The following is a 26,919-nucleotide window of genomic DNA, read 5'->3' as shown; positions in this document are numbered from 1 at the left end:
CAACTAGCTAGAAGCCTGCTACAGCCATACAGTTTATAAGCAATATAGGTCTCTGTGTGTTTACTTGGTTGGGTCTAAGCGGCTGCGGGACTGGCAGGTGAGAGAGATTTGTCCTGACTGTGGGCCAGGCAGGACTGGAGAAAACTCCAGCTACACTCTGAGGCTGAGGGCTGGAATGAGGGAATTCCTGCAGATGATAAGGGAGGAATGGAAGAGAGGACTCTCAAAGAGGAGGCTCGGAACTCTGAGAAGAGACTGCTGTGCCGGTGTCTTGTGTATAATTGTTAAAAAATCAGCTCAAGTGCCCAGGAGATGCTGTGGACAGCCGGAACTGTGGACCCACGGATCATGTGTGGAATCACGCACTGGAAGGAAGGATGTGGTTGTACAATGAAAGTCATAAGGATGGGAAGTGAACACCCAGCCAGGAGCCCTATTAATTAGACCCCAGCCTTGGGCACACTTCCAAACATCAACACAGAGAACATTTACTGGGAGATTGCCACACGCCAGACACTCTGCAAAGAGCCATATAGTCACTTTAGCATTTATTATTCTATTTAATTTTTTTGGAGCACAACAAAAGGTGCTATAATTCTACAAATTCACAGAATTGGAAAGAGAGGCGAAGAAAGATTAATTTGCAGCGGGGCAGGCGTGGTGGCACACGTCTGTAATCCTTCCACTGGAGAGGCTTATGTAGGACGGCAGTAAATTCCAAGCCAGCTTGAAGTGCAGAATGAGATGGTATCTCCAAAACAACCAGGAAGAAAGGAGAAGTGAAAAGGGGATAGGGAAAGGGAAAAAGAGGGAAGGGGTGAATAAATAAAAACATTCAATTGAGTACACATAGTTAAAATTAAGACCCCCTTTGAACAGACCCTCAGCCAGGCATTATGCAGAGAGTGGGAGACCTTGGAATACTCAGCCCTAAATGGTATGTCTCCATCAAATCCCTCCCCTCAGAGTTCAGGAATCCCTCTGAAGAGAAGACAGAAGGAATGTAAGAGCCTGAGGGGATGGAGGACCCCAAGAAAACAAGGCTTTATAAAATTAATATGAGCAAAGCTCCTATGAGCTCACAGAGACTGAAGTGTCAAGTACAGGGTCTGCACAGGTCTGCACAGGTCCGCATAGGTCCGCACAGGTCCGCACAGGTCTGCACCAGGTCTGCACCAGGTCTGCACAGGTCCGCACAGGTCCGCACAGGTCTGCACCAGGTCTGCACAGGTCCGCACAGGTCTGCACAGGTCTGCACCAGGTCTGCACAGGTCTGCACCAGGTCTGCACCAGGTCTGCATAGGTTTGTACCAGGTCTGCACAGGTCTGCACAGGTCTGCACCAGGTCTGCACCAGGTCTGCACAGGTCTGCACCAGGTCTGCACAGGTCTGCACCAGGTCTGCATGGGTCTGCACAGGTCTGCACCAGGTCTGCACAGGTCTGCACCAGGTCTGCATGGGTCTGCACAGGTCTGCACCAGGTCTACATGGGTCTGCACAGGTCTGCACCAGGTCCTCTGTATGTATACTATAGCTTCCAGTTTAGTGTATTTACGGAATTTCTGACTGTATGAACAAGTGGTCTCTGATTCCTGTGCCTTCTCTGGGGCTCTTTCCTTCTGATGGTTTGTCTTGTCCAACTCCAATGTGATAGATAGTTTTTGTTTTATCTTCTTATAGTTTATTTGGTTATATTTTACATTATCCCCCTAGAAACGTTCTTTTCTAAAGAAAGGGAGTGGGTTCAGATGGGAGGGGAGGTAGGGAGGAGCTGGGAGGAGTAGAGGGAAGGGAAATAATAATATATTATGTAAGAAAAAAATCTCTTTTCAATAAAAGGGGGGAAAAAAGAAAAAAGAAATTAAAACATCCTAACCACTTAAGTCACTAAGATTTTCTAGAGGTTAGAGGCAAGCATTTATATAAGAGACAGACAAATCTGCTTTATGTAAAATAACTGGGAAGAAGAGAAGACCCATTTCCAGTTCTCTGGGAAGGGTACCACTTTGAGGGGAAGACGGCTTGAGATGCAGTTTGTGTGTTAATGTGGCAGTTAAGAAGACCCATCCTGCATCTTCACAGCCCTGAGAGGGATGACTATGAAGAAAAGATTCCCAATGCTGCAATGCTATGCTGAAGCCCAAACTAGCTCCAACTATAGAAGCCACACATGCTTCCCTGGGTTATTTTGATATGACTAGAAGCCCAATGTTAAATAGAAGATAAAAGGTTGAAGTGTCATAAACAGGAACTTCACAACTTCTTCAGCTCTAGTCAATAGAACCACTCTAGGGCTTCCGAATCAAAATATGAGACTACCTTGCTTCATATATCTAAATTCACCCAAGCCTAATAGTAGAGAAAGGAAACCTAGAAGGTCTTCTTTACCAATTTCCTTGACCAAGGTGAGTGTCAAATACTCAGTAAGAGACAGTGTGCTGGGATAGGTGAATATGCATGGAGCTATGGAAAAACATGCATAGATAACACTACAAAAAACATGCATAGATAACACTACCATACCCAAGAGGCATGCAAGAGCATCATCAGGGATGGGAGGGCTGGCACAGAGAAATCTAATCATTAGGTGCTTGCTTAGAGGGACTGGGAATGTGTTCTGAAATAAGAGATCACTAATCACATGCTTTTAAATACTTTTGCCCCCTAAAACATTTAATGCACCTTATTTATTCCTTCCCAAAATATCCATGTCTGCTATAGACAAGCTTAAACTTATAGCTTAACACTAGACAATAAAAAGCTGAACTCATATTTTGTTAATATTTTATATTTTTAGTAGTTACCCATATTTTTATATGTATGTCTTATCTTCAAAACAGATCACAATTGTGCATAATAGTCTATAAATTTCATTTCTCCCTTGGCTGTGCCAAAATATCAAGGAAAAGATGATTATTATGTTACATAAACTATCCAAAGCAAAGAAATTGATGGACAGCTTCCCAACTCTAAAATTTCTCACTGTCAAACACTATGATATAAAATAACAAAGTACACACAAATTAAATCTAATAATATGCTATGACCAATTAGGATTGACTGAGAGATATAAGACATTCCCAACACTGGGGAAGTTATCTTTGTAACTCACTAGATCAAAGATTAAAGGATGGAAAATACATGGTCATCTTGGTGGCAGACACCACCCATTTCTAATTCTTTTTGAAATGAAAATCATTCCCTAGTCAGTTGGAACAGAAAGGGAACCCCACAGCCTAAATGGAGAGCTAACAAAAACATCACACTTAGTGATGAAGTATTGGAAGCATTTATGGTAAAACTGCTTGGCTTGCAATATTCGATATAGTTGTTATATATCACTCTATGTTTTCTTATCTTTCTTCAGGTTTTAACCAATGAAAAAGACACAATGAGAAATAAGAGGAATAAACATCCAGAAGAGAGATTGTCACTGTTGCCTGTCCAGGATATAGAAGATGCATCCTACCTCTAAGCCAAAAGAATAGAAATGATGAAAGATCTCTCAACAAGCAATAACTGACAGGGAACAAAACAAAACAGAAAATTCTGAGGTTGAAGAATGCTTGTTGCACAAGTATGAAGACATGAGTTCGAGTCCAAGCACCACATAAAAACTTGGACTTCCTTCCCCGTGAGCCTGTAACCCCAGCATGGCACAAGGTAGAGACAAGAGTATCCCTAAAGTTTTCTGGCCAACCGCCCCACCCCCAATCTGTGAGAAAACCTGACTCAGGGAATAAAGGAGAAGGATAGAAGAGGACCCCTGACCTCCTTCCCATATGGGAGATATATATGTGCATATATAGTACACAAATACACTACACTCACACACATATATACACATACACATAAAAATGAAAATTATGCTTTTTGTTTTGTTTTGTTTTGTTTTGTTTTTTCGAGACAGGGTTTCTCTATGTAGCTTTGCGCCTTTCCTGGAACTCACTTGGTAGCCCAGGCTGGCCTCGAACTCACAGAAATCCGCCTGGCTCTGCCTCCCGAGTGCAGGGATTAAAGGCGTGCGCCACCACCGCCCGGCGAAAATTATGCTTTCTTAAGTGCAGTCAAGAATTTAAAAATTAAACTGAAGAGAAAGAAATCGGTTATAATAGTGACCATCACAGTAATTGCCTACAGATTAAATAATCGATGTATGTTTATGAAAACATGATAGATAGCACATTCCTGGAAATGTAAGGCCTAAGCTATGAAAGGAGACAATACATTTTTGTATGGGAACACTCATTATGAAGATTCCTTTGCTTTTCAAATTAAACTATAAAGTTGGTGTTGGATAGAGATAATGATTTTAAAAATATATGAACATGCTTTTATCTTCTCCCATTTCCTTCATCATGACTAGTTTATCTGGAGGTCTTTATTGATTTGAAGGTGAATTAAGAATTTTTAAGCACATTTTTAATATTTGAAATTAATTATACCTAAAAGAAATTATCAAAATGTATCTTATATGGGGAAATAAATTAAACCCAAAAAATTTTTTAAAAAAGATTTTTTTATTCTTTTTTATAATTTAATTTAATTTTACATATCAGCCACGGATTCCCCTGTCCTCTGCCCTCCCGCACCCCCCCACCTTCCCCCCAGCCCACCCTCCATTCCCATCTCCTCCAGGGCAAGGACTCCCCTGGGGATTCAGTTCAACCTGATAGATTCAGTTCAGGCAGGTCCAGTCCCCTCCTCCCAGGCTCAGTAAAGTATCCCTGCATAAGCCCCAGGTTCCAAATAGCCAGCTCATGCACTAAGGACTGGTCCCAGTCTCACTGCCTGGGTGTCTCCCAAACAGTTCAAACTAATCAACTGTCTCACTTATCCAGAGGGCCTGAACCAGTTGGGGGCTCCTCAGCTATTGGTTCATAGTTCATGTGTTTCCACTGGTTTGGCTATTTGTCCCTGTACTTTTTCCAATCATGGACTCAACAATTCTCGCCCATACAATCTCTCCTCTTTCTTGCCGATTGGACTCTTGGAGGTCCACCTGGAGCCTGGCCATGGATCTCTGCATCCGGTTCCCTCAGTCATTGGATGAGATTTCTAGCATGACAATTAGGTTGTTTGGCCATCCTATCACCAGAGTAGGTCAGTTCGGGCTTTCTCTCAACCATTGCCAGTAGTCTATTGTGGAGGTATCTTTGTGGATTTCTGGGGACCTCTCTAGCACTTTGCTTCTTCCTATTCCCATGGGGTCTTCATTTATCATGATCTCTTATTCCTTGTTCTCCCTCTCTGTTCTTGATCCAGCTGGGATCTCCTGCTCCCCTAAGCTCTCTTTCCCTCGACCCTTGCCCTTCATTACCCCCCTCACGTCCAGGTTGCTCATGTAGCTCTCATCCATTTCTCTGTCATTGGGTGATCCCTGTGTCTTTCTTAGGGTCCTGTTTTCTAGGTAGCCTCCCTGGAGTTGTGAGTAGCAGTCTAGTCATCTTTGTTTTACATCTAGTATCCTCCTATGAGTGAGTACATATCATGTTTGTCTTTCTGAGTCCGCTATTATTGACATAATTCTTCATGTCACACGGACGACACTGGAGTTGGTGTGTCAGCCATATAAGCTTGCATTCCCATCAGCAGTGGAGGAGAGTTCCCCTAGCTCTACATCCTCTCCAGCATAATCTGTCTTCAGTGTTTTTGATTTTAGCCATTCTAACGGGTGTAAGGTGGTAACTCAGAGTTGTTTTGATTTGCATTTCCCTGATGATTAGGGATGTTGAGCAATTCCTTAAATGTCTTTCAGCCATTTGAGCTTCCTCTGTTGAGAATTATCTGTTTAGTTCTATAGCCTATTTCTTAATTGGATTGTTGGGCATTTTGATGTCCAACACAATTCTTCACAGACCTGGAAAGAATAATACTCAACTTCATATGGAAAAACAAAAAACCCAGGATAACCAAAAGAATCCTGTATAATAAAGCAACCTCTGGAGGCATCACCATCCCTAACATCAAGCTCTACTATAGAGCTATAATCATAAAAACAGTTTGGTACTGGCATAAAAGCCGTCATGTGGACCAATGAAATGGAATTGAAGACCCTGACATTAATCTGCACACATATGAACATATAAATTTTGACAAAGAAGCCAAAAGTGTACAGTGGAAAAAAGAACAACAAATGGTGCTGGCATAAATGGATGTCAACGTGTAGAAGGCTGCACATAGATCTATATCTGTCACCATGCACAAAACTTAAGTCCAAGTGGATCAAAGACCTCAACATAAATCCAGCTACTCTGAACTTGATAGAAGAGAAAGTAGGAAGTAATCTTGAACGCATTGGCATAGGAGATTACTTCCTAAATATAACACCAGTAGCACAGACACTGAGAGAAACAATCAATCAATGGGACCTCTTGAAACTGAGAAGCTTTTGTAGAGCAAAGGACACAGTCAACAAGACAAAGTGACAGCCTACAGAATGGGAAAAGATCTTCACCAATCCCACATCTGACAGAGGGCTGATATCCAAAATATATAAGGAACTCAAGAAATTAGACATAAAAAAAAGAATTTTTAAGCAGAATTGGAAAGTAAAGGAAAAGGAAGCAAGATTTCTATTTTAAGCTCAAGTAGAGAATTTTTGATTCCACAACAAAGACATTGCCTTAAAGTCCATATTTTGTTGAATGAAAAATGACAGTTCCTAAGCTTAACACCCTCCTTTACATTTTGGACAATGAGATCTTACAGGCCTAGATTGTAAAGTTGACTACAGAACATGAGATCCATGCAATAAAATTCTCATAAATAGAGAGGAAAAAGTGATACTCATTCCATGAGAGGAACAAGAACTATTTAGCAGTGGAGTATTGAGGTCAACACTTTTTCTAAACCCCTGAGAAAGGGACATGAGGACCATTGTGGAGTCAAAATATAAAGGAAAAGGAAGCAGCCAATATACAGTGACAGAGAAGGCAAATATTATAGAGTTGCACAGTATAGCATTCCAAATGAAAAACAATGAGATAAAAATCACAGAACTGTATGTAGACTATACACCGAACACATGATCTAGTCACATGAGATGAACATGTCTCTGGTACTGTCTCTGATGCCGCTTATTTGCACTGTGGGAAGACCCTATGTTTTCTGCTGCTCCTCTGTGCTAATCTGTATCTTTATCAATGATTTTGTTTCACACTGAGTATTTTAAGATACATCTCAGTCCACTGGTTGGTATTCAGAAATTGATACACCTAGAGCTAAGGAGACAGACAGCAAAACCATAAGGCTATGGATCCCTCCAAAAGATGGCTCTCCAGAATGGTTCTGTTCTGGGGATAATTAGAGTTTTAAGCAGAAAGGGAATATATAGATAAACTCAGTTGGAAATAACACTTGGAAAACCTGTGTAGAAATATGGATAGATACAGATATTTCCAAATAATTCTGTTGGTGGGTTTTCTCACAGCTTTTCTTTCATTAAATATATTGCTCCAGTAGTAACAAATGCTTTATTTAACTGTGACATCAACATAACAAAACAACAATACCAATATAGCTTTCCTAGACAGTCAGCTTTAGCATGACAAGTAGAAAAGCTTAGAAAAAAAAGCTGGGCAGTGGGTGGTGGCACACACCTTTAATCCCAGCTCTTGAGAGACAGAGAGAGGCTGAACTTTGTGAGTTCAAGTCCAGCCTGGTCTAGAGAGAGAGAGATCAGACCCTTTCTCAAAAAATAAAAACAAAACAAACAAACAACAAAAAAGAAAAGGCTTAGGAAAAAGAAAACAAATTGAGGTAAGATCTAGAAATTTTTATTGGAATCCTGTTTCCTAATTCCTGTGTCAGCTTGGAGCAGTCACTAGTTACTTTATCTCTTTTCATCTGTACTTCCTCACTGTAAAGTAAAAGCAGCCGCTTGTGTTGAAGGACCTGGTGTGGGTGCCAGCACAGGAGAGATTGCATTTTCCTTTCACTTTCCTTCTTGGGATGCAAAAGTCTCACAGAATTCTATTCACATAAAACGAATGACTTTATTTATTGAACACTACTACACATGAAGAAAATATTTTGAGATGAACCCAGGCTTGGGGCTCAGGTCTGTAGGCACTGTCTAGAGACACCCCTTGGCTGTCACCAACTTCCAGCATGATCTTGAACAAATTGCCAGCCCTTCCTGTCCTGGGCTTCTCTTGCTGTGAGTGAGAAAATGTGCTCTGAAGCACAGGCTGGAGCTATGGATAACTGCACAGATATGTATTTTTCTGGAGACATTCTCCATGGCTCTCAACAGACTTCTGAAGCAATGTTTGATGCAGGCATGTTTAGTGACATTCAGAAGCCTAGACTGTCGTACATGTTTCATCCAGATTAAACTCAAAACTAGCTCTTCTATTTGGCTCAGAATTAGTTACTGATTTGTCAGTAACTAACGTTGACACCATGTGAAGTTTTAATGGTTATTTTAGTCAGCCGAATTTTGTAGGTGGCTTCTTGGCTTTCCTACCTTTCTAACAGCCTTTCCATATACAATATGGCAGAGAATGGCTACATCCAAGGTGCTCATTCACCTCCCAGTTTCCTAGACATACCACCCTCCTTATCTTTCTTGCTTCTTTTGTTTAAAAAAAAATGTTTTCTCTCTTGGCCAATTCACCAGAGTACAGATTTAATTAATAGGTGGCAACATATTGCAACTCTCACTGCCAAGACACATGATTAAGAAAAAGAGCCCTGGGCTTCCAGATCTCCAGTTTTTCTCCTTCTCTTTCTCCTTTCCCTTTTTTTGTCTTGTAATTAGGCCTCTTAGAGGATACAGAAACTGCATTAAGGAAAAAAATTGGACTATAACAGTGGCCCAATAAAATGAATACTGAATATGAATCATTTTCCTAGTAACAATATACTGACCTCAGTGCCAATCATGATTGTGACACATGAATGAAAGAAATAAGAAGTTTGTGTAAGAGAAAAAAAAAAAACCTTCAGCAAAATTGTTATGAACTGTCCTTGACTATCCTCACCTCTTCTGACACAGTTTTTGCAGGTATTACTATAGCCACATTTATCTATCTCTTCCCTCCCTGATTTGAGGAGTGTCTTAGTTAGGGTTTCTATTGCTATGATGAAACACCATGATCAATAGCAACTGGGGGAAGAAAGGGTTTATTTCACTCATAGTACCATATAAAAGTTCTTCACCAAAAGCAGTGAGGGCAGGAATTCACACAGGGCAGGGACCTGGAGGCAGGAGCTAATGCAGAGAAGATCGAGGGGTGCTCATTAATGTCTTGCTCCCCATGGCTTTCTCAGCCTACTTTCTTATAGGACCCAGGAGCCACCAGCCCAGTGATGGCTCCACCCACAGTGGGCTGGGTCTTCCACCATCAGTCATTAATTAAGGAAATGCCCTATAGGATTGCCTGAAGCCTGATCTTGTGGAGGCATTTTCTCAAATGAGGTTCCCTCCTCTCAGATGACTTTAGCTTGTGTCAACTTGACACAAAATTAGCCAGCACAAGGAGCATCTGCCTGTTACTACCTAGCAAGGGTCATGATGTATTCTGTAAGCACATGTAAAGGTTAGAATGGTGGATTTGAATCTTGCCTTCATGGAAAGAAATTATCAGGCACATGTAGCACGAATCTTAAAAGGTTTTATTAATAAAAACAAACCTGAAACTAGGTATTGGGGTGAATACTGGAAGATCAGAGAAGCAGAATAAGCGATAGCCACCTCACCTTGCCAATTCTTCAGCTAATCCTGTTTCCTCAGACTGGAAGCCTCTGAGTCCTCATCCAGAATGAATCTCAGCTGAACTGTTGCTCAAAAACCTAAAAGCTTAACCAGCCTAGTTCCTGGTTTTCACGTCTTATATACCTTTCTGGTTTCTTCCATCACTTCCTGGGATTAAAGGTGTGATTCACCATGCCTGGCTGTTTCCAGTGTGGCTTTGAACTCACAGAGATCCGAATGGATCTCTGCCTCCCAAGTAATAGGATTAAAGGTGTGTGTGCCAACATTTTCTGGCTTCTGTATCTAGTGGCTGTTCTGTCTTCTGACCTCAGATAAGTTTATTAGGATGCACAATATATTGGGGGACACAATATATCACCATAGGCACATAGGAATGTGGATAATATATACAAATAGCATTAATATAATGCGTTAAGTGATTAAGTTGAAACTCATTACCAATAGGCAAACTGCCTATACCATCCAACAGTCAGAGCTTTGGAATGGGTAAAGACAGAGGCCATCAGCTGAGTGACTTTTGGGTGTGGACACATGAACTCCAGTTTAGACAGAGGCAATGACACAAAGAGAAGAATCTAAAAGGACGGAGCCTCTTCCACCCATGTGTTTATTTCAGTTCCCTTTCTTAACTTCTTAGATATAGGATCAGGAAACAGTTATACTAAGAAAAAGATGAGCATAATACTGGCTTGACTGTAAAGACATGAAATGCTAAAAAGCTTTTATCTCATTTTATAAGCTTCAGGAAGCACAAAGGCATTATAAAAGGAAGATTATCAGATCTGAGTTTAAATTATGATTTTTAATTCTTGGCAATGTATTACACAAATTATCTGTCTACGTAAGGAAATAAAACATCATGATGTCAGTAATATAGAGTTGGAAGAGTCAGGTGTGGTAGTAGATTACCTATAAACCCAACACACAGGAGGCAGAAGCAAGAGGATCATGAATTATGAATTCCTTATCAGCTTAAACTACATAATGGCATCTTATCTCAGAAACATAAAAAGTAAAAGTGAAAAGAGAAGAGAAACTACAAAGGAAAAAATTATTAAGATTTGTCAGTAAACTAGATGTCAAACATCAAGAGGAATAAAAAGGAGGTAACATATTTAGGTGTGAGAATCTGAGAGGAAGAAAACATTAGAGCTCTAGAAACAGGAAATCCAGGTTCAAAAAAGAGAACAGGAGAGGGGCTGGAGCAATGGCTCGGTGGTTAAAGGCACTGCATACTCTTCCAGAGTACCTGAGTTCAGTTCCTAGTGCCCACAGGGAGGCTCACAACCATCTGGAACTCCAGTTCCAGGGGATATGACACTCGCTTCTGTCTATCACAGACACTGTATGCACCTGGTACACAGACAGAGATGCAGGCAAAACACTCATACATACAATGAAAAAAAATTAGAGAGAGAAAGAGTAAGACTGAGAGGGTGGAGGAGGGAGGGAGGAAGGGAGGGAGGGAGGAAAGGAGGGAGGGAGGGAGGGAGGGAGGGAGGGAGGGAGGGAGGGAGAGGAGGACGAAGAGGCATGATCTGCATGGGAGCAGCCAGCTACACTTGAACTAGTCACCACCAGGAATGTTTTGAGAAGAATCTGGCATAGACCCTATAAAGGGATTCACATTTGAACAGTTTCATTTTACTGCACTTTCCTTGTAGATTCTTCTTTATGCCATTATCTCAGAATATTTCAATATCTTATGTCATTTAAAGTTTGCTTTGTTTGGATCTTTATGTTGTCGTAACACCTTGCATGTTTCTGCAACCTTAATTGTAGGGTCTAGAATATCACATAAAGTGCTACCATCCTAATGTTTTGGGTTTTTTTTTGTGTTCATATTTCAAAGGCTTTAAACATTTGAGCCACAGTACCCACTGGTAATACCTTATAGTAGCATAAATCTAATGCGGCAATCCTAAAGTAGGAAATAGAAACAAGTAGCCTGAGAGAAATTAACTAACACTGACTTATGCATACCCCATTGAAAACTGGAATTTGCAATGTAGCCCACAGCAGGTTAAGAGCAGATAAAGACTCCTATTTTTAAAAAGGAGACTACAATTTGGTCTTTATGTAAACCTGGAAATTTAAATAAATTTTACAAATAAAATTCTCACTCTGGCCATATTGGTATAACTTCTACTGATTTGTACCCATGGCATAAATAACGAGACTATTGGGAATATTACTCGAATCAGTTGTTTTCAGACAGTTGGTAACAAGGTCAGGAATGTGGGCCAGAAAGAAAGGTAAATAATTTGGCAATCTCTCTGATAACCCTGGGTCCAACCTATAGGCATGCTGCTGCCTATAACATCACTGAGAAGATGTAAGCAAGGCATAACAGTCTCTCTGAGTTGATGGGACAGTGACTGAAGTTGAAGGTGGTAGATGAGGCTGGGATACAGAGGCCAGAGTAACCGAGTAGAACAATCTGCATCAAGGAACGAGTCTAGAAATCTATATTTAGGTCAACTTGAGCTGATAGCCTATGAGAAATCAGACACACCTAAGATTCTGCCACTTAATGCACAAAATCTACCACACTGAGCAAAACGTGCTAGGGAGTTTTCAGCAGAAAGAAGTCCCAGAATTTACACAGAACTAGAAGACAATAATCTTATGGGGAGGAGCACAGATAATAAATTGAATATCCACGTATTTGGAAGAAACACCTGAAAAGGCACCCCTTAGTAGTGGAGTAGAAGTAACCCTGAGGCCTAGCCTAGGCATTCCCTAACATTTAACAAGGAATCTCAGAGGGATTAAGCTTTCGTGAACAAAGTTCAGCATTCTTTAAAGAAAAACAAGGTCCAGTCACATGACTGCCGTTTGCCACAGTATTCAACATCCTCACTAAAATACTGCAGCCTATAAAGAAAGGAGGAAATAGAGTGACTAGGAGAAACATTTGTAGAATGCTGAGGGACATTTGATTGCACTATGACACCTTGGGACTGTGTTAATAAAGTTAACCTTGGATCAGGGGGCAGAGTCAGTGACTAGTTGACTGAAATTAGCCACAGAGAAGCCAGAAACACAGATAGAAAAGACACACAGGAAGAAGTAGGGAGGAACTGAGATTTTGTGATCTCTTCTGTCTGAAATGTGGGGAGAGAGGCACTTGCTGGATCTCCAGTAAGAAAGGGAAGGTCAGCTGGTCACTCCTCCTCTGCTTCTTTGATCTATCAGGTTTTCATCCCAATATCTGTATTGGTAATAAAACAACTTAGATAAAAACAATAGTGGACCCCCAAAAAAGCATTCAAGATAATGGACTCTGTGGACATTTTTAAAAATAAATTTATTTATTTATTTTATATCCTGTCTGCAGTTTCACCTCCCCCCTCTCCTCTCAGTCCCTCCCCCAACCCCTTCTGTTCCCATTCCCTAATCCAATCTGCCTCTGTTTCTGTTCAGGAAAGGGCAGATCTCCCAGGAGTATCAACAAAACATGGCATATCAAGTTGCAGTAAGACTAAGCACCTCCCCATGTATTAATGGTGGGCAAGGCAACCCAGTTTGAGGAGTAGAGTCCCAAAGGTCTGTAAAAGAGTCAGAGACAGCCCCTGTCCCTATTGTTAGAAGTCCCATAAGAAGAGACTAAGGCACACAACTGTAACAAATATGCAGAGTGCCTAGGTCAGTCCATGCAGGCTCCCTGGTTGTCGGTTCAGTCTCTGTGAGCCCCTATAAGCCCAGGTTGGTTGATTCTGTGAGTTTTCTTGTGATGTCCTTGACCCTCTGGCTCCTACAATCCTTTCTCCCTGTCTCCTGCAGGATTCCCCAAACTTCGTCTAATATTTGGCTGTTGGTCTGTATCTGTTTCCATAAGTTGCTAGATGAAGCCTCTCTGATGACAATTAGCCTAGGCACTAATCTTGTCGCAGGAGATGGCAAGTTCAGGCTATGTAGGCTTTGAAACAGCTGCCAAGCATACTGTTGTGGTTTAAGGGGAAACTGTGAACACAAGGGGCTGGGGAGGGGGGGGTACCAATGAACAAGATAACGAATGGAGCATCTACAACTGAAAGTCCCTGGATAGAATAAGCTCCACATTAGCAGCTGATTAGATGCTGCAGAAGAACCACTGACAACTTGAAGGTAGAGTAACAGAAACTAAGCAAACGGCATAAGAAACAGAACCACCAAGAATGTAATCAAAAGAAGCAGTGACTTGTGGGACAAAAATAACAGTCTGTTACATAGCACTGAAATGAAAACAGATGGCAAGAGAAATACCACGTGGAGTAATAACCAAATTCATTTAAAGGTTATAGAAAACTATCCACCAGCAGATCTAGGAAGTTTGACAAGTACCTGAGAGATGTAGTCACCTCAAAATGCATCACAGCCAAATTGCCACAAACAAAAGACAAGACAAAATCTTAAAAAACAGCCAGAAGTTACAAGACACAAAATAACAATAACTAATAAAAGGGACTAATAAGGGAAATTATGGATGTCAACAATAGCGGAAGCCAAAACCACCAACAGCAACAACAAAAGAACATAGTAATTGGTTATTTAATACCAGATAATAAGTCCTGAGACCATGCATACAAGTAATGTGCCTAGGCTGAACAGGCTGCACTTATGAATTAAGGAATATGTGTGTACACATATGTATGTATGTGTGTGTGTGTGTGTGTGTGTATTACAACAATTAACAAAAAGAGGCTGTGAATTTGAAAATGAACAAAGAAGGTGCTATGGGAGAGTTTGGAGGGAGGATGGGAAAGAGAAAATAATGTAACTATAGTATTATCTAAAAAATAAAAATAAAAGAAATAATTAAAAGGAAGAAAGCAGTCTGCCTTTTAAACGCTGAAAGAGAGGCTCTACTTTAAAACCTTCCCAATGCCGTCTGAGAACGGAAGTGACGTAGACACCAGTGTCTTCAGGTCTCTGGCCCGGTGTGGACCCTAACTGTGTTGGGGGAAGTGGAGGAGGGAAACCACACACATCAAAGGACAGCATTTGGCTGAAGAGCAGTGACAAGTAAGGTTGGTCCCATGAGGACCCCACCAGGAAGCATGGCATCCAGGATGAGAGCATGGCCATTGTGAAGGTGAGAGCCCATCTTGTATTTGAAGTTTGACTAAGCTTGGAAGGTATTAATAGATACTTCCTAGGACTGTTTAGCATTAAATAACTAGTAACCCAATGACTTTTCCTTTTTTTAAAAGATTAATAAACTGGATTAATAAACACTTGGGAAATATTATTTTTAAATTCATGAATGTTGCTGTGGTTTTGTGCAGCTGGCCTTCATCTAACTCTGGGCACGGGGAGTCATGGTCTCCGTATTGCCATCAGCAGTTGACAATGTGTTTTCTTCAGAGTGTGTCCTGATGGTTTGTGAAACTTGGACAGCACTGGAGTCTCTGGATTATCAGTTGAGAACAGACGTTTTGTGTGCGAGGGCCCTGACCTTTCATTCCAGTAGCGGCAATTCCAGAAGGCTTGTAATGCCCTGTTTACTAGCCAGAGCTGGTGCTGCATGAGAAACTGTCCCATGAAGATTCTCTTGTTTTGATGTTCCTCCTGTTTGATAAGGCCGAGGGAAGGGGGTGACTTCAGCATTAAGACTTCCTGTTTGTTTTCCCAGAGATCTGTGAAGCCTGTATCTGACCATTGGAGGACCCCTTTATATACCTTGCTTTTTCCTCATCATTGTAACAAAACTCTTCACAAATGCAACTTGAGGTAATACAGCTTTTGGCTCCCAATTTATGGGGTGCTTCAGTCCATGGTAATGGGAAGACACTGGAAATATGCGGTGGAGGGGCCCCATAGTCTACCAGGAAGCAGAGCATACAGGCTGGAACCAGACTTGATGTCACCCTCAAAGACTTACCCTAGTGGTCTGATGCTGCCACACAGGCCTACTCTCTTAATGTTCTCCCACCTACAAAACAGCATCACAAGGTAGAAGACCAAGTGTTCAAAACACAAGCCTGTTGGAGAGCCCAGATTCAAACTATATTATGCATCTGCAGAAACATGATGACCATTTCTCACATGTGGTGCTGTCTAGGACAGAAGGTTAAGCACAAAGCAGGTCACCTTGAGAAAGGAATGAATGTTCTTTCCTATCCCGCTGTGTTCAGTTTCTGGGCCCAGTTATCTTACATGCTTCCTAGGGCCCGCTTTTACACAGGGACCACAGCAAAAGTCACACCGATCACTGTCTTGGGTTTGCCTGACTCTGTAACTTCTGAAACTCCCCGCAGAGGCCACTGGGAACCCCACTTGTTCTTGGCAGCCACTGTTGATGGAAAATTGCTTTCATTGTCCCTTGGCTAGAATTTCCCTCTTTCCTTTTTCTTATTGTCTTTTGCTACATTTTAAATTTAATGCACCATTACTTTATTATCACCGGGATTGTGGGGTTTGGCTGTTTACTTGTTGGTTGTTTTTAAGTCAACAATTTCACATATTTTTCTTTTTCTTTGGAGCTCGGTTAATGTCAAAGAAGATAGACTCCATTTTACAGGCCCATTTTCTAGGTTAATGTCCTTCTCATGGATTTAGATAAGGTGTAATAGTTGTGTCAATGACAGGAAGTCAGCATGCTCCCTATCTTAAGATTGCATTTTCTGAAAGCAAGCTGGCCTCTTTCTAATTGCCCTAAGACACCTTCCCCCCTACAACCAAACACAAATTGGCTGATCTCTTGACAGAAAAATTAGTAAAGGTTAGAGGAAGAGGTTAGAGTTAAGCAAAACAACCTGGAAACAATTGCCCAGTCACCAGTAATCTGAATGAACAGAGAATATACGAACATGCCATTTAGACGCAAATCGAATTATAAGTCAATATTTAGAAATACAAAAATTCAGGGGGTAAAACTCAGAGCTCAGATTCCAGGCTAAGTTGTAACACAAATGCCACAATTTGTTATGGAGTTGGTCATGGAAAGGGCAAGTGTGGGTATAGGGGTACATTCATAAAGACCCAGGGAAGGGACTCTGGCCAGCTCGAGCTTGATGAGCATGGATCTGGCAGGCCTTGCCCTTCTCCCCCATTCCCTCTGCCTTGCTAAAAACTGTTAGATTACATTCCTAAAGCTAACCCCCAAGGTCTATTCCTTATTTGACGCCAATCCTTCCTCCTGAGGTTGACTACTAAGGTCTAGCTATCAAAGTATTGAAGTCAATCAAATGCCCCCTTTTGCACACCAAATTAACACACCCAATTAAAATTAAACACACCTTATCCTAATACAGGGCTCCCCCTTTTATAAACTGCCATTTTCCTATGCACCACATCTGTCCCCTCTCTATCCAGTCCTTTGTCATCCCCCGACATACACCCCGAGGGGATTGCCCCTACCCACCTCCCTTGTACCCTTCCGCTTCTCCCTCATCCTCCATCTCCTGTCTTTATCGGGGGTCTTTTGCCTGTATGTGTCATTGAAAACTTATGACCACTTGTACCGATGCGTGCTAGTGGATTGTAGTGGTAATAATACTAAAAGCAGGTCCTGAGGTTGTCCCTTCTATCTTCCAGCTGCTGTCTTGTGTGTGTGTTAAAGTGTCAGAACACACCATGAAGTTGATCACATATCAGATATCCTGCTTACCAGATATTGACATCATGATTCATAACAGTAGCAAAATTACAGTTATGAAGTAGCAATGAAATGATTTTATGGTTGGGGTCACCACAACATTAGGAAGGTTGAGAACCACTGGTTTAATCTCTGCCTTCCCAGGGTTCAGTCCATTTGTTGCTGTAGAGAAGCAAGCTGCAGATTTGAAATGGCATTCAGAGCTCCGTCTTCATACCTCAACTCTGTCTATACCAACCGTGTGACTGCCCTCTAGGATCAAATGGAGTCACCAGGATAGGAGAAACCAGGACCTAGAAAGAGTTCCCCAGGGAACCCTGAAAAGTCCTTAGGAATTGGATGTGGGGGTCACTAGGGCTAAGAACTGTAAGAAAAAAATCCTCCCATAGCACAATGTTTCTGTGGTGACTGTACACTTGCAAGGCTCAAGTTAGAATACACAGCATGAAACAACGTTTGGAAGTGGAACAGAATGATTAGAATTCTGTTGATCCTGAAACCTAGGGGTGTGGCTGCTGTAAGAACCTATCTGCTGTGTGTGCCTGTGCATGTACACACACATGTATGTTGAAGGAAGCCAGGGGGGACTGTTTAATTCATGAACATCCTAGCTACTAAGGTTGCTTTTAGTTACCCTACTATGTAACAAGAAAGTGCTACAGAGGGACTGTAGGTCTCCTCAAAGGACCTCCAGCTGCCAGAATCACAAACAAACACACAGCACTCACTGACCTATTACATGGAGGCCTTTGATTCCCCCACTCTCCACTGACTGCATGCACCAGGCCCCCAGCCCTGTAACATCTCATTGGGTATAGGGGAGAAAGGCCATAATGCTTGCCTCAACACCATGCCACCCTCTCTGGTTTTCAGGAACCTTAGAAGAGTTCCTTAAACAATTATATGAGAACAACGTTGCCTCAGTGTTACTGTTGCTGTGATGAAACACCACAACCAAAAAGCAAGTTGAGGAGGCCAGGGTTTCTTTGGTTTATACTTCTACATCATAGTCTGTCATTGAAGGAAGCCAGGACAGAAACTCAAACAGGGTAGGAACCTGAAGGCAAAAGCTGATGCAGAGGCCATGGAAGGGTACTCCTTACTGACTTGCTCTCCATAGCTTCCTTGGTCTGCTTTCTTATATATCCCAGGACCACCAGCCCAGGGAAGGAACCTGGGGATTTATTTTAGCCAGCACTTCACAGAGAATTAGCTACATAGCGGGCACTCTGCATTTTTGCTGAAATGGATGACTAAATGTATTCTGAAAGGTAAAGAAAATTTCAGCTGAAGTGAGATGCATAGAAAGTTTTTTTCATTGATTACAAAGGAAATCAGATTCCCAAACAAAGCTCTCACAGTCCCCACAAACATTTTCTTCCTGCAGTTTTCTTACTTTCTAGTTCCCCTGGAGAACAGTATTTGGCCAACAGTTCTTGATTTATTTATTTATTTATTTTTGATATATTTATGAGTGTTTTCCTGCGTGCATGTATTTGCACCACGTGTGTACAGCACCTCTTAAGATCAGAAGAGGGCATCAGATCCCCTGGAACTGGAGTTACAGATGGTTGTGAGCCACCATGTGGGTGCTGGGAACTGAACCCGGGTCCTCTGAGAGAGCAACAAGTGCTCTTAAACCACTGAGCCATCTCTCCAGACCTTCCATTTTCTTTTGCTGTTAGTAGGATTTTTCTTTCAGGAACCTAAGTGTTGACTCTTATCCATGAGTGTTAGACAGTTGTCAGTAGCTGCCTGCAAAACAGACTTCTCAAAGCCTCATGGAGCTTCAAAATGTCTCACCATTAGGATAGCATTGGCTTCTGAGAGAGCCTACAGGGAATTCCCGCGGCTTTGCAAATGGCCAAGATGAGAAACACACTAAATTGTTTCCCAAACAGAATGTCAATTTCTATAGTGACTGGGGGAGCAACCCCCCCCCCTTTTTCTTAACTTGGCTGTGTCCAAGGAGATAATAAAACACGGAGTGGGAAGTGATCTAATGTAAATTGTTCATTCTCTGAGTCAGCATATACAGAACGTCTATATGAAACTGCTCCTCTAAGCTCTAGACGTACAACATGATCAAAAAGTGGTAGTAATTCTGGCCACCAGATCACTGGTAACAACAGATAACAAAATATACCATTCGTGCTTAGCTATTTCTTCTTTTGGCTGGTCCAATCCTGTAAGCTTGAAATCCTTAGCAGGGAGTGCCAACTATATCAACAGAGTAATAAGCAGCCTTGACCCCACTCACATTCACAGCAGTCTGTTAGCTATGTAGAACGTGTTTCCCCAGAGCAGAAGCCCAGGTTGAAGTCTTTGGCACACACCCAGCAAAGACTGGTTAGAATGGCTTAGAACTGGAGCCTGGAGAGGTGCCCTGGGTGGAGTCTAGGTTTTGGGTCAATAGATCTAGATATGCTTTCTATCTCTTCTGGTCAAATTACAGATTTCTTCCTTGTCCCAGGGTCTTCCTGGTGCATGGCTGAGATGGTAGAACAGTCTCCAAAGGCTTGAGATAAAGTTGCCAAAGCAAACACAAAACTGAAGTTCCTAGAACAATTCCAGGCATAGGGTAATTTTTCAATAAATAACTGTCAATAATAACAAATTCTTATTGGTTTCCTTTTCCATTACCTTAGCTTTGTCACCTGGGTTTAATGTCTACCTGAGGCAGGGCAGTTCCTACCCTGAGTGTCACCTTTAGCCCTCAAGATGGTAGGCCTAGGAACATCTTCAAGGCATACCAAGCCACTGGCTCCCAGGGTCCTAGTACACAATTAACCACCTCATCTGGGCTGGCCTGCTATTTTGAGGGATGATTTCTGAAACCCTGTCCCTTTGAACACACAGAAGTCAAGAAATGCAAAATTAACGTTCCCAAAGTATCCATAACTCACCCATGAGGCACAACAATGCATAAATTTCACTGGCAATACAATATGAAAAAAAAAAAAAAAAAAAAAAAAAAAAAAACGGAGCCCACCGGAATCGGAGAAGTTAGGACTGTGGCTGAAGTCATAAATTTGAATTTCCCGACTGGGTGCATTTTTTGTTGTAGCCCAGGGTACTGCATTAACATCACATTCACACTAGATTCTGCAGCATAATTCAGAGGCTGTTGTGCCTGAAGACTGAGGTGGTTTTTCTCTGCAGGGACCTCTTTTCAAATATTCACAAGGATTTCAAGAGAAGAGCCCTCAGAAGAAATATTGGTCCCCGGGGGGAGTGCAGCTAATCTACCCAGCATGAAAGGATTTAGCTACATTTGTTTTCTACCAAGTTCTGGAAGCAAGTAACTCTTTTCTTTCAAGTGCTCCATCTTGGAGAGAAACTGGCTAACCCACTGCCTCTCCACATCTTCCATGTGGGTCCTGAGGGGGCTCCACACTATTGTAGCCCCATCTCTTCAACAGGGAAGGGAACAATGAAATATATAAAGACCAAATAAATCTGTTATCCAAGTTGATAATGTGTGGGTTTACAGTAGATGCTAGCTCAATTCTTCTGCAGGATGTAGGCGTCTGTGTGATAACTGAGCCCTGGATCCTATGTTTCACAGACTCTGGCAAAGACTTATAAGATGGATGAGGGTGGGCGGTGGGGTGGCTGGTGAGGTTCAAAGCAGGAAGCAAGTGTTCATTGTACTGGTGGCTCTCCTTCCACCTGGCCCGTGTGCCCTGTTTTAGAGGCAAAGCATAGCGATAACGGCACTATCGTCACCCAGGGTGGGGACCGCAGGACCTCATGACCCTGTCCACTGCATAAGCAAATACTCTTTGATCCTGAGGTCTAGCCTTGACAGTTGCTATGCATAGATCACATTCCCAGAGTAGGCCTTCCTCTGAAAGTCTACTAATTCTTTATCTTGAGCATTCTCCTTGCCTTGGAAGGCACAGACTTCCACACGAGGAGATTGTTTATCTACAGGAAAGGGGCTTTACCAGAGACTATAGCAACTAAGACAGTCAGCAAGATTCATATGTATGACTCTTTTTTTTCTTCTCTTATAGTTTATTGGTTTTTTTGTGTGAGTTATTATAGCTTACACAATATTTTTTAAAATGTTGTATTGGGCCCTGACTCTTAAAAGAGGCTGGACAATGAATACCAATTTGATCTCAGTAATGTGTGACTGGGCCCTTCCATCCTTTTTCTCTTCCCCTCCCTATGCAGAGCATGGGCAGAAAGCTTAGTCAGCTCAGTGTCTAAGCTAACCCTTAGAACACTTCCAGACCCAACCCTAACACACACTTTCTTCTGGAATTTCTGTAGCCAAACTACAATTGAGATGTACTTTCAACTTTCAGGATTTTCCAACAGTCTTGCTATGTAGCCTATGCTGGCCTCAAACTCGTGATCCTCCTGCCTCTACCTCCCAAATGCTGGGCTGACAGGTGTGCATCCATGCCCATCCCCGAACATCAGTCCTCACCTCAGCCAACACTGAAACCCTGCTCTCTCAGCCTCATCTGCTTCTCGAACCTTCTCTTCCTTTCCTCTGTCTGCTGTCCTGGCAGGAGACCAGCCACAACAGAGTTGCACTTAGACTTTTCCAAAACTTTTCTGTACATTTCTTCTTACTTTCTTGTTGTTTTGTTATGGTATAAGTCTTAGACAGCATCTAGACCTGAAGCTCTTGATTTTCCCTCCAGACTAGTTCTGATATCTCCTCAGAGCCTCTGGGAGCTCTTCATTGGCTTTCATTCCTTCCTGGGGAGGAAGAATACTCAAAACAAGAATTAGAAGGTCAAGGAGGTGGCACAGGGGTTATCTGCACCCGTTGGACACTTCCTGCATAAAGAATGAGGGATTTATCAGAAAAAAAATGTCTAAAGAAATGAAAATTTAACACAACTGGTTCAGAATAAAAGCAAGAGTGCCTTTGCTCTTAAGTACCTCCTCCATCCACCATGTCTTTGTGTTCCTTAAACCTTCTGCCTCCTCTACTAAAGCCTTCCTTGCACCATTTATTTTAAATTAGTCTGCCACTTGGCTTCTGACAGCTGTAACAAGTCTTTTTCTGTCCTGTCAACCAGCTCTCAAATAATGACACAGAAACTTATTATTAATTACAAAAGCTCGGCCTATAGCTTAGGCTTGTTTCCAACTAGCTCTTGTAACTTAGATTAACCCATTTCTATTAATATACTACCTGTCATGTACTGCCCAACTTGTTTCCTCTGTGTTTCCTGACATCTCACGCGTGCCTAAATTCCTCCTCCTCTTCCTTCTCTACTGGGAAGTCCTGCCTATACCTCTTGCCTAGCTATTGGCCATTCAGATTTTTGTTACGCCAATCACAGCAATCCACCTTCACACAGCGTACAAATATCCCATGACAGACAGCTCTTGTGTTGTCTGTGGCATAACCTTCATCTTGTTTGAAAGGTGTATCTCGCCTCTTCTGCTCATGTTGTCATTTTGTCTCAGGAAAGCTTTCCAAAGCATTTGACCCACTGGTCATTCCTACCAGTTCAAACTTCTTTACCATTTCATCCTTGTCCCGTTGTCACTGTGCCTCTTTAATGTTTCTTTTCATTCTTTTTTGTTTGTTTGTTTGTTTGAGACAGGGTTTCTCTGTGTAGCTTTGTGCCTTTCCTGGAACTCACTCTGAGGCCCATGCTGGCCTCGAACTCACAGAGATCTGCCTGGCTCTGCCTCCCAAGTGCTGGGATTAAAGGCGTGCACCACCACCACCTGGCTTCTTTTCATTCTTTTATTCATATTTTTATCCACTGAGAGTTAGTGTCGCTTAAGTGTCTTAGCATTAGCCAAAAATCTTTTCTGGTTAAACACTGTATGTGTTTCAATTTTAGGGCTTCAAGATCTTTGGGACTCTGAGTACTATAATAACCTGTTTCCCCAGAGATTTACACAGACAAGCACAATTTGGTTTCCTGAACCTAGGAAGGCATCCACTACAAGGAAATGAATCCCTGAAAATTATCACACACCATAAATACTGCATAGTCATTTCACTAAAACTAGAAACTTTCCACTCCCGAATCTGTGCCTTCCTTTCATATTTCCCCCTCATGGTTCAAACACTCAAATATATTCACTTACTGAAATATGATTTTTGACCCCTGTGTCTAATTTTCATTTTCCTTAGATTAATTTAAAATGATATACCCTATCTGCTGTTTTCATGAAACCAGATCTCAGAGCACACGTGGTTTTACTATATAAAGGGCATGCTGACAAACCCAGTGGTCCCAGCATCTCTTTTTAAAAAGTGTTCACCAAATCTCATCTTTTTCTGGATGAGTAATGGTTTGCTACTGTCTACCTGAAAATCAGGAGCAAAGCTGATTCTAATTTTCCAGGTAGATTTAGCAGTGCACACTGGGGTGGGACTCCATCCTCTCTTGTGATAAACACATTCTGTCCCAACTTATCCTGTGTTTTCCCACTTATGATTCATACTGCTGGTTGTCAACTAGAATCCCAAAGTCTTTTTCACAATTATTGCTATTAAAAAACACATTTCTCACATCTTGAACTTCCACGGTACAATTCTTTAAAAAGAATCACAATTCATCTTGGAAGGTTTGCTCAAGTCTTCCCACAAAAAGAAATACCTTCTGTTTTGATCTCAATTCATTAATTCATGGCACAGGCTATCAACTCACAAACTAAACTAGAGTTAAAACCCATTTCTAGACAACAGATGCCCAGTGAAGGAAATTTTCAAACAGCCTGAGGCGACACAGATGTAGAACAGGCCAAAGTCGCTTATTTTTATCACTTCAGATAAATTCTTACAAGGTAGCAGAATACAGGGGACATGAAGCAAAAGTGGGCAGACTATTTGGGGGTCAGGAGAAAAACAGTCAGAGTACAGGGAGGGAGGGGAATGAATTTAAACGAAGTCTTATGAAACATATACACCAAAATGTCAGAGTGAAGCCCATTACTTTCATTATGTTAGTCTGAAATCAATTTAATCATTTGAAAAAAAATTCTCTCAGAAACATAAATAAGTAAATATTCCAGCTGAGATCATTCTGGTAAGTGGGTTGAGTATTTGAGGCCGCTCTGAGCTACATAGAAAGACCCTCTCTCACAAAGCCAAGGGCATGGGATGCAGCTCGGGGTCAGAACTCTTGCCTAGCATAGCATTCAGGAGATGTGGGACTTACCTCAGCATTGCAAAAGGAGGCAAAATGGAACAACCATTTGCAGAATTTACTAAGAAACCCACCGCAAACTTATCAAATAATAGGTTTCAGAAATCATCTTTTCACAAGTTTTGAAAACTCCCTAAAAATATTTGTTCATCTGTCAGTTTCCTCATGCATTCCTAATGTTCTCTCTAAAAACCCAGAAATGAAGTCATTTGTTTAGAAAAAACATCTCATCTGGAATCACTGGAAGAGAGAGGGTAAAGTGTGCATGAAACCACATTGTATATCTCTTTGTAGCATCCTCTGATTCTATACGTAAATTAAAATTTAGCTAAAGCTTGAATTAAAAATAAAAATTGTTATTTCAATAAATCCTGTCGGTTCAGTTCTTTTGGTGTTTGATGATGTAACATATCTAGACCCAAACCACATTTCAGAGGCCAGACACCTTCTAAATATCTCATCCATTTTGAGCTTCAGCTTTTTCCTTGCTCTGTTTACTTTATTATTTCCAGTTGCAAATAGTCGCTGCATTTATGATGAGGTCTGGCAGTGCAGTGTCTTCCCTGACCCCAACCTGTACAACTGTGATTCCCTTTCCCTTCTCTGTTGTATACTCACGACTACCTCCACACCACCTCTATTTTCTCTCTCTGGGTCATCCTCTTGGTTCTGTTCATGCCATTTCATCTCCCACCTTAGCTCTTGACCACAAGCTCTTCCTTTTGCCTTTGATTTCATACTAGACCCCCATGGGAATAGAAAGAAGCAAAGTGCTAGAGAGGTCCCCAGAAATCCACAAAGATACCTCCACAATAAACTACTGGCCATGGTCGAGAGAAAGCCTGAACTGACCTACTCTGGTGATAGGATGGCCAAACACCCTAATTGTTGTGGTAGAACTCTCATCCAATGACTAATGGAATCAGATCCAGAGATCCATGGCCAGGCCCCAGGTAGAGCTCCGGGAATCCAATCGGCAAGAAAGAGGAGGGATTGTATGAGCGAGAGATGTTGAGACCAAGATTGGGAAAAGCACAGGGACAAATAGCCAAACTAGTGGAAACACATGAACTATGAACCAATAGCTGAGGAGCTCCCAACTGGATCAGGCCCTCTGGATAAGTGGGACATTTGATTAGCTTGAACTGTTTGGGAGGCCCCCAGCCTCCACTGAGCTGGGACCTGTCCTTGGTGCAATGGGCTGGCTTTTTGGAGCCAGGGACCTATGCAGGGACACTTTGCTCAGCCTGGGTGAAGGGAGGAGGGGACTGGACCTGCCTTGACTGAATCTACCAGGCTGAGCTGAATCCCCAGGGGAGACCTTGCCCTGGAGGAGATGGGAAATGGGGGGGTGGATTGGTGGGGGAGAGGAGGGAGGACAGGGGAATCTGTGGCTGATATGAAAAATTAAATTATAAAATTAAAAAATAATAATAAAGAATTTGAGCTACAGGAAAAAAATACAACTTCATCTTATGCCTTTTTAATGTCAAGTGTGCTGTAGTGTGCAACTCAGGAAATGTGAACTACCATATCAAAGTAATTTTTTTTTTTTTTTACCAAGAAATCGCTTCTGTTTTACTACCATTTTTACTCAGGTTTGTGTCAATTTGGTACACAATTTTCCCCCATATTTTCAATTTAGGTTGAGTATCCATTATCCAAAATACCAGAGACGTTTGGAAATTGGAAATTTCTTTTCAGATTTTAGGATATTTGCGTATAAAGTTGAGGTGTCCTCAGACATTACACGCTATTGCAATGCTCTTGGTCACCCTCCAGGACAGGATGGTAAGACCCTGTTACTAAAGACACCACATGCTATCGGATCACATAACATGTGAAAATCCAGCTGGCACTGACTTAGGAGCTCTGGCTCGCCTGTCTAGCTTTCCTAGTGCTGGGAGTATTACATATACTACCTGAGGGGAAAAGTCGCCAGCTGTGAACCATGTGAGCTATAAAACTGACTGGTCTGGCAAGACATGTCACCTGATGCAATGGGGGCATAAATGTTATGGGATAATCAACTACTTTCTGATTGGATACAAGGCCTGCTCCACAAGATATAACCCACACTTGCTACCATTATCAAGCCAAAAACCTATGGCTAGAAGTAATATGGAGAGAACCTTATGCTGTTATTCTGTTAAATGAACATAGTATTAAACCAATTCCCAAAGTGTTATGCCCATAGATTAATAGATCTCTTATCACTTACCAGAGAAGCTTCTATTTGGAATAGATGGCAGTAACACAAAGAACCAACATCTAGACAAGGTACAGAGGCTGAATAATGCTCAGCCCCAAAGAGAACATATACACTATACACCTTCCTCCAAAGGCTCTGAGATAATTGTGGAAGAAGGGGCTGAAAGAATGTAGGAGCCAGAGCTGGTGGACAACTGCAAGGAAATGTTATCTTCAGGATATACCAGGGCCTCTGCACGTAAGAATTCATAGCAGCTGTGACAGTG

This window comes from Peromyscus maniculatus, chromosome 17 (assembly GCF_049852395.1).
Source record: "Peromyscus maniculatus bairdii isolate BWxNUB_F1_BW_parent chromosome 17, HU_Pman_BW_mat_3.1, whole genome shotgun sequence".
NCBI lineage: Eukaryota > Metazoa > Chordata > Mammalia > Rodentia > Cricetidae > Peromyscus > Peromyscus maniculatus.
The sequence above is the reverse complement of the archived record's forward strand: the minus strand, read 5'-3'. Positions refer to the sequence as shown.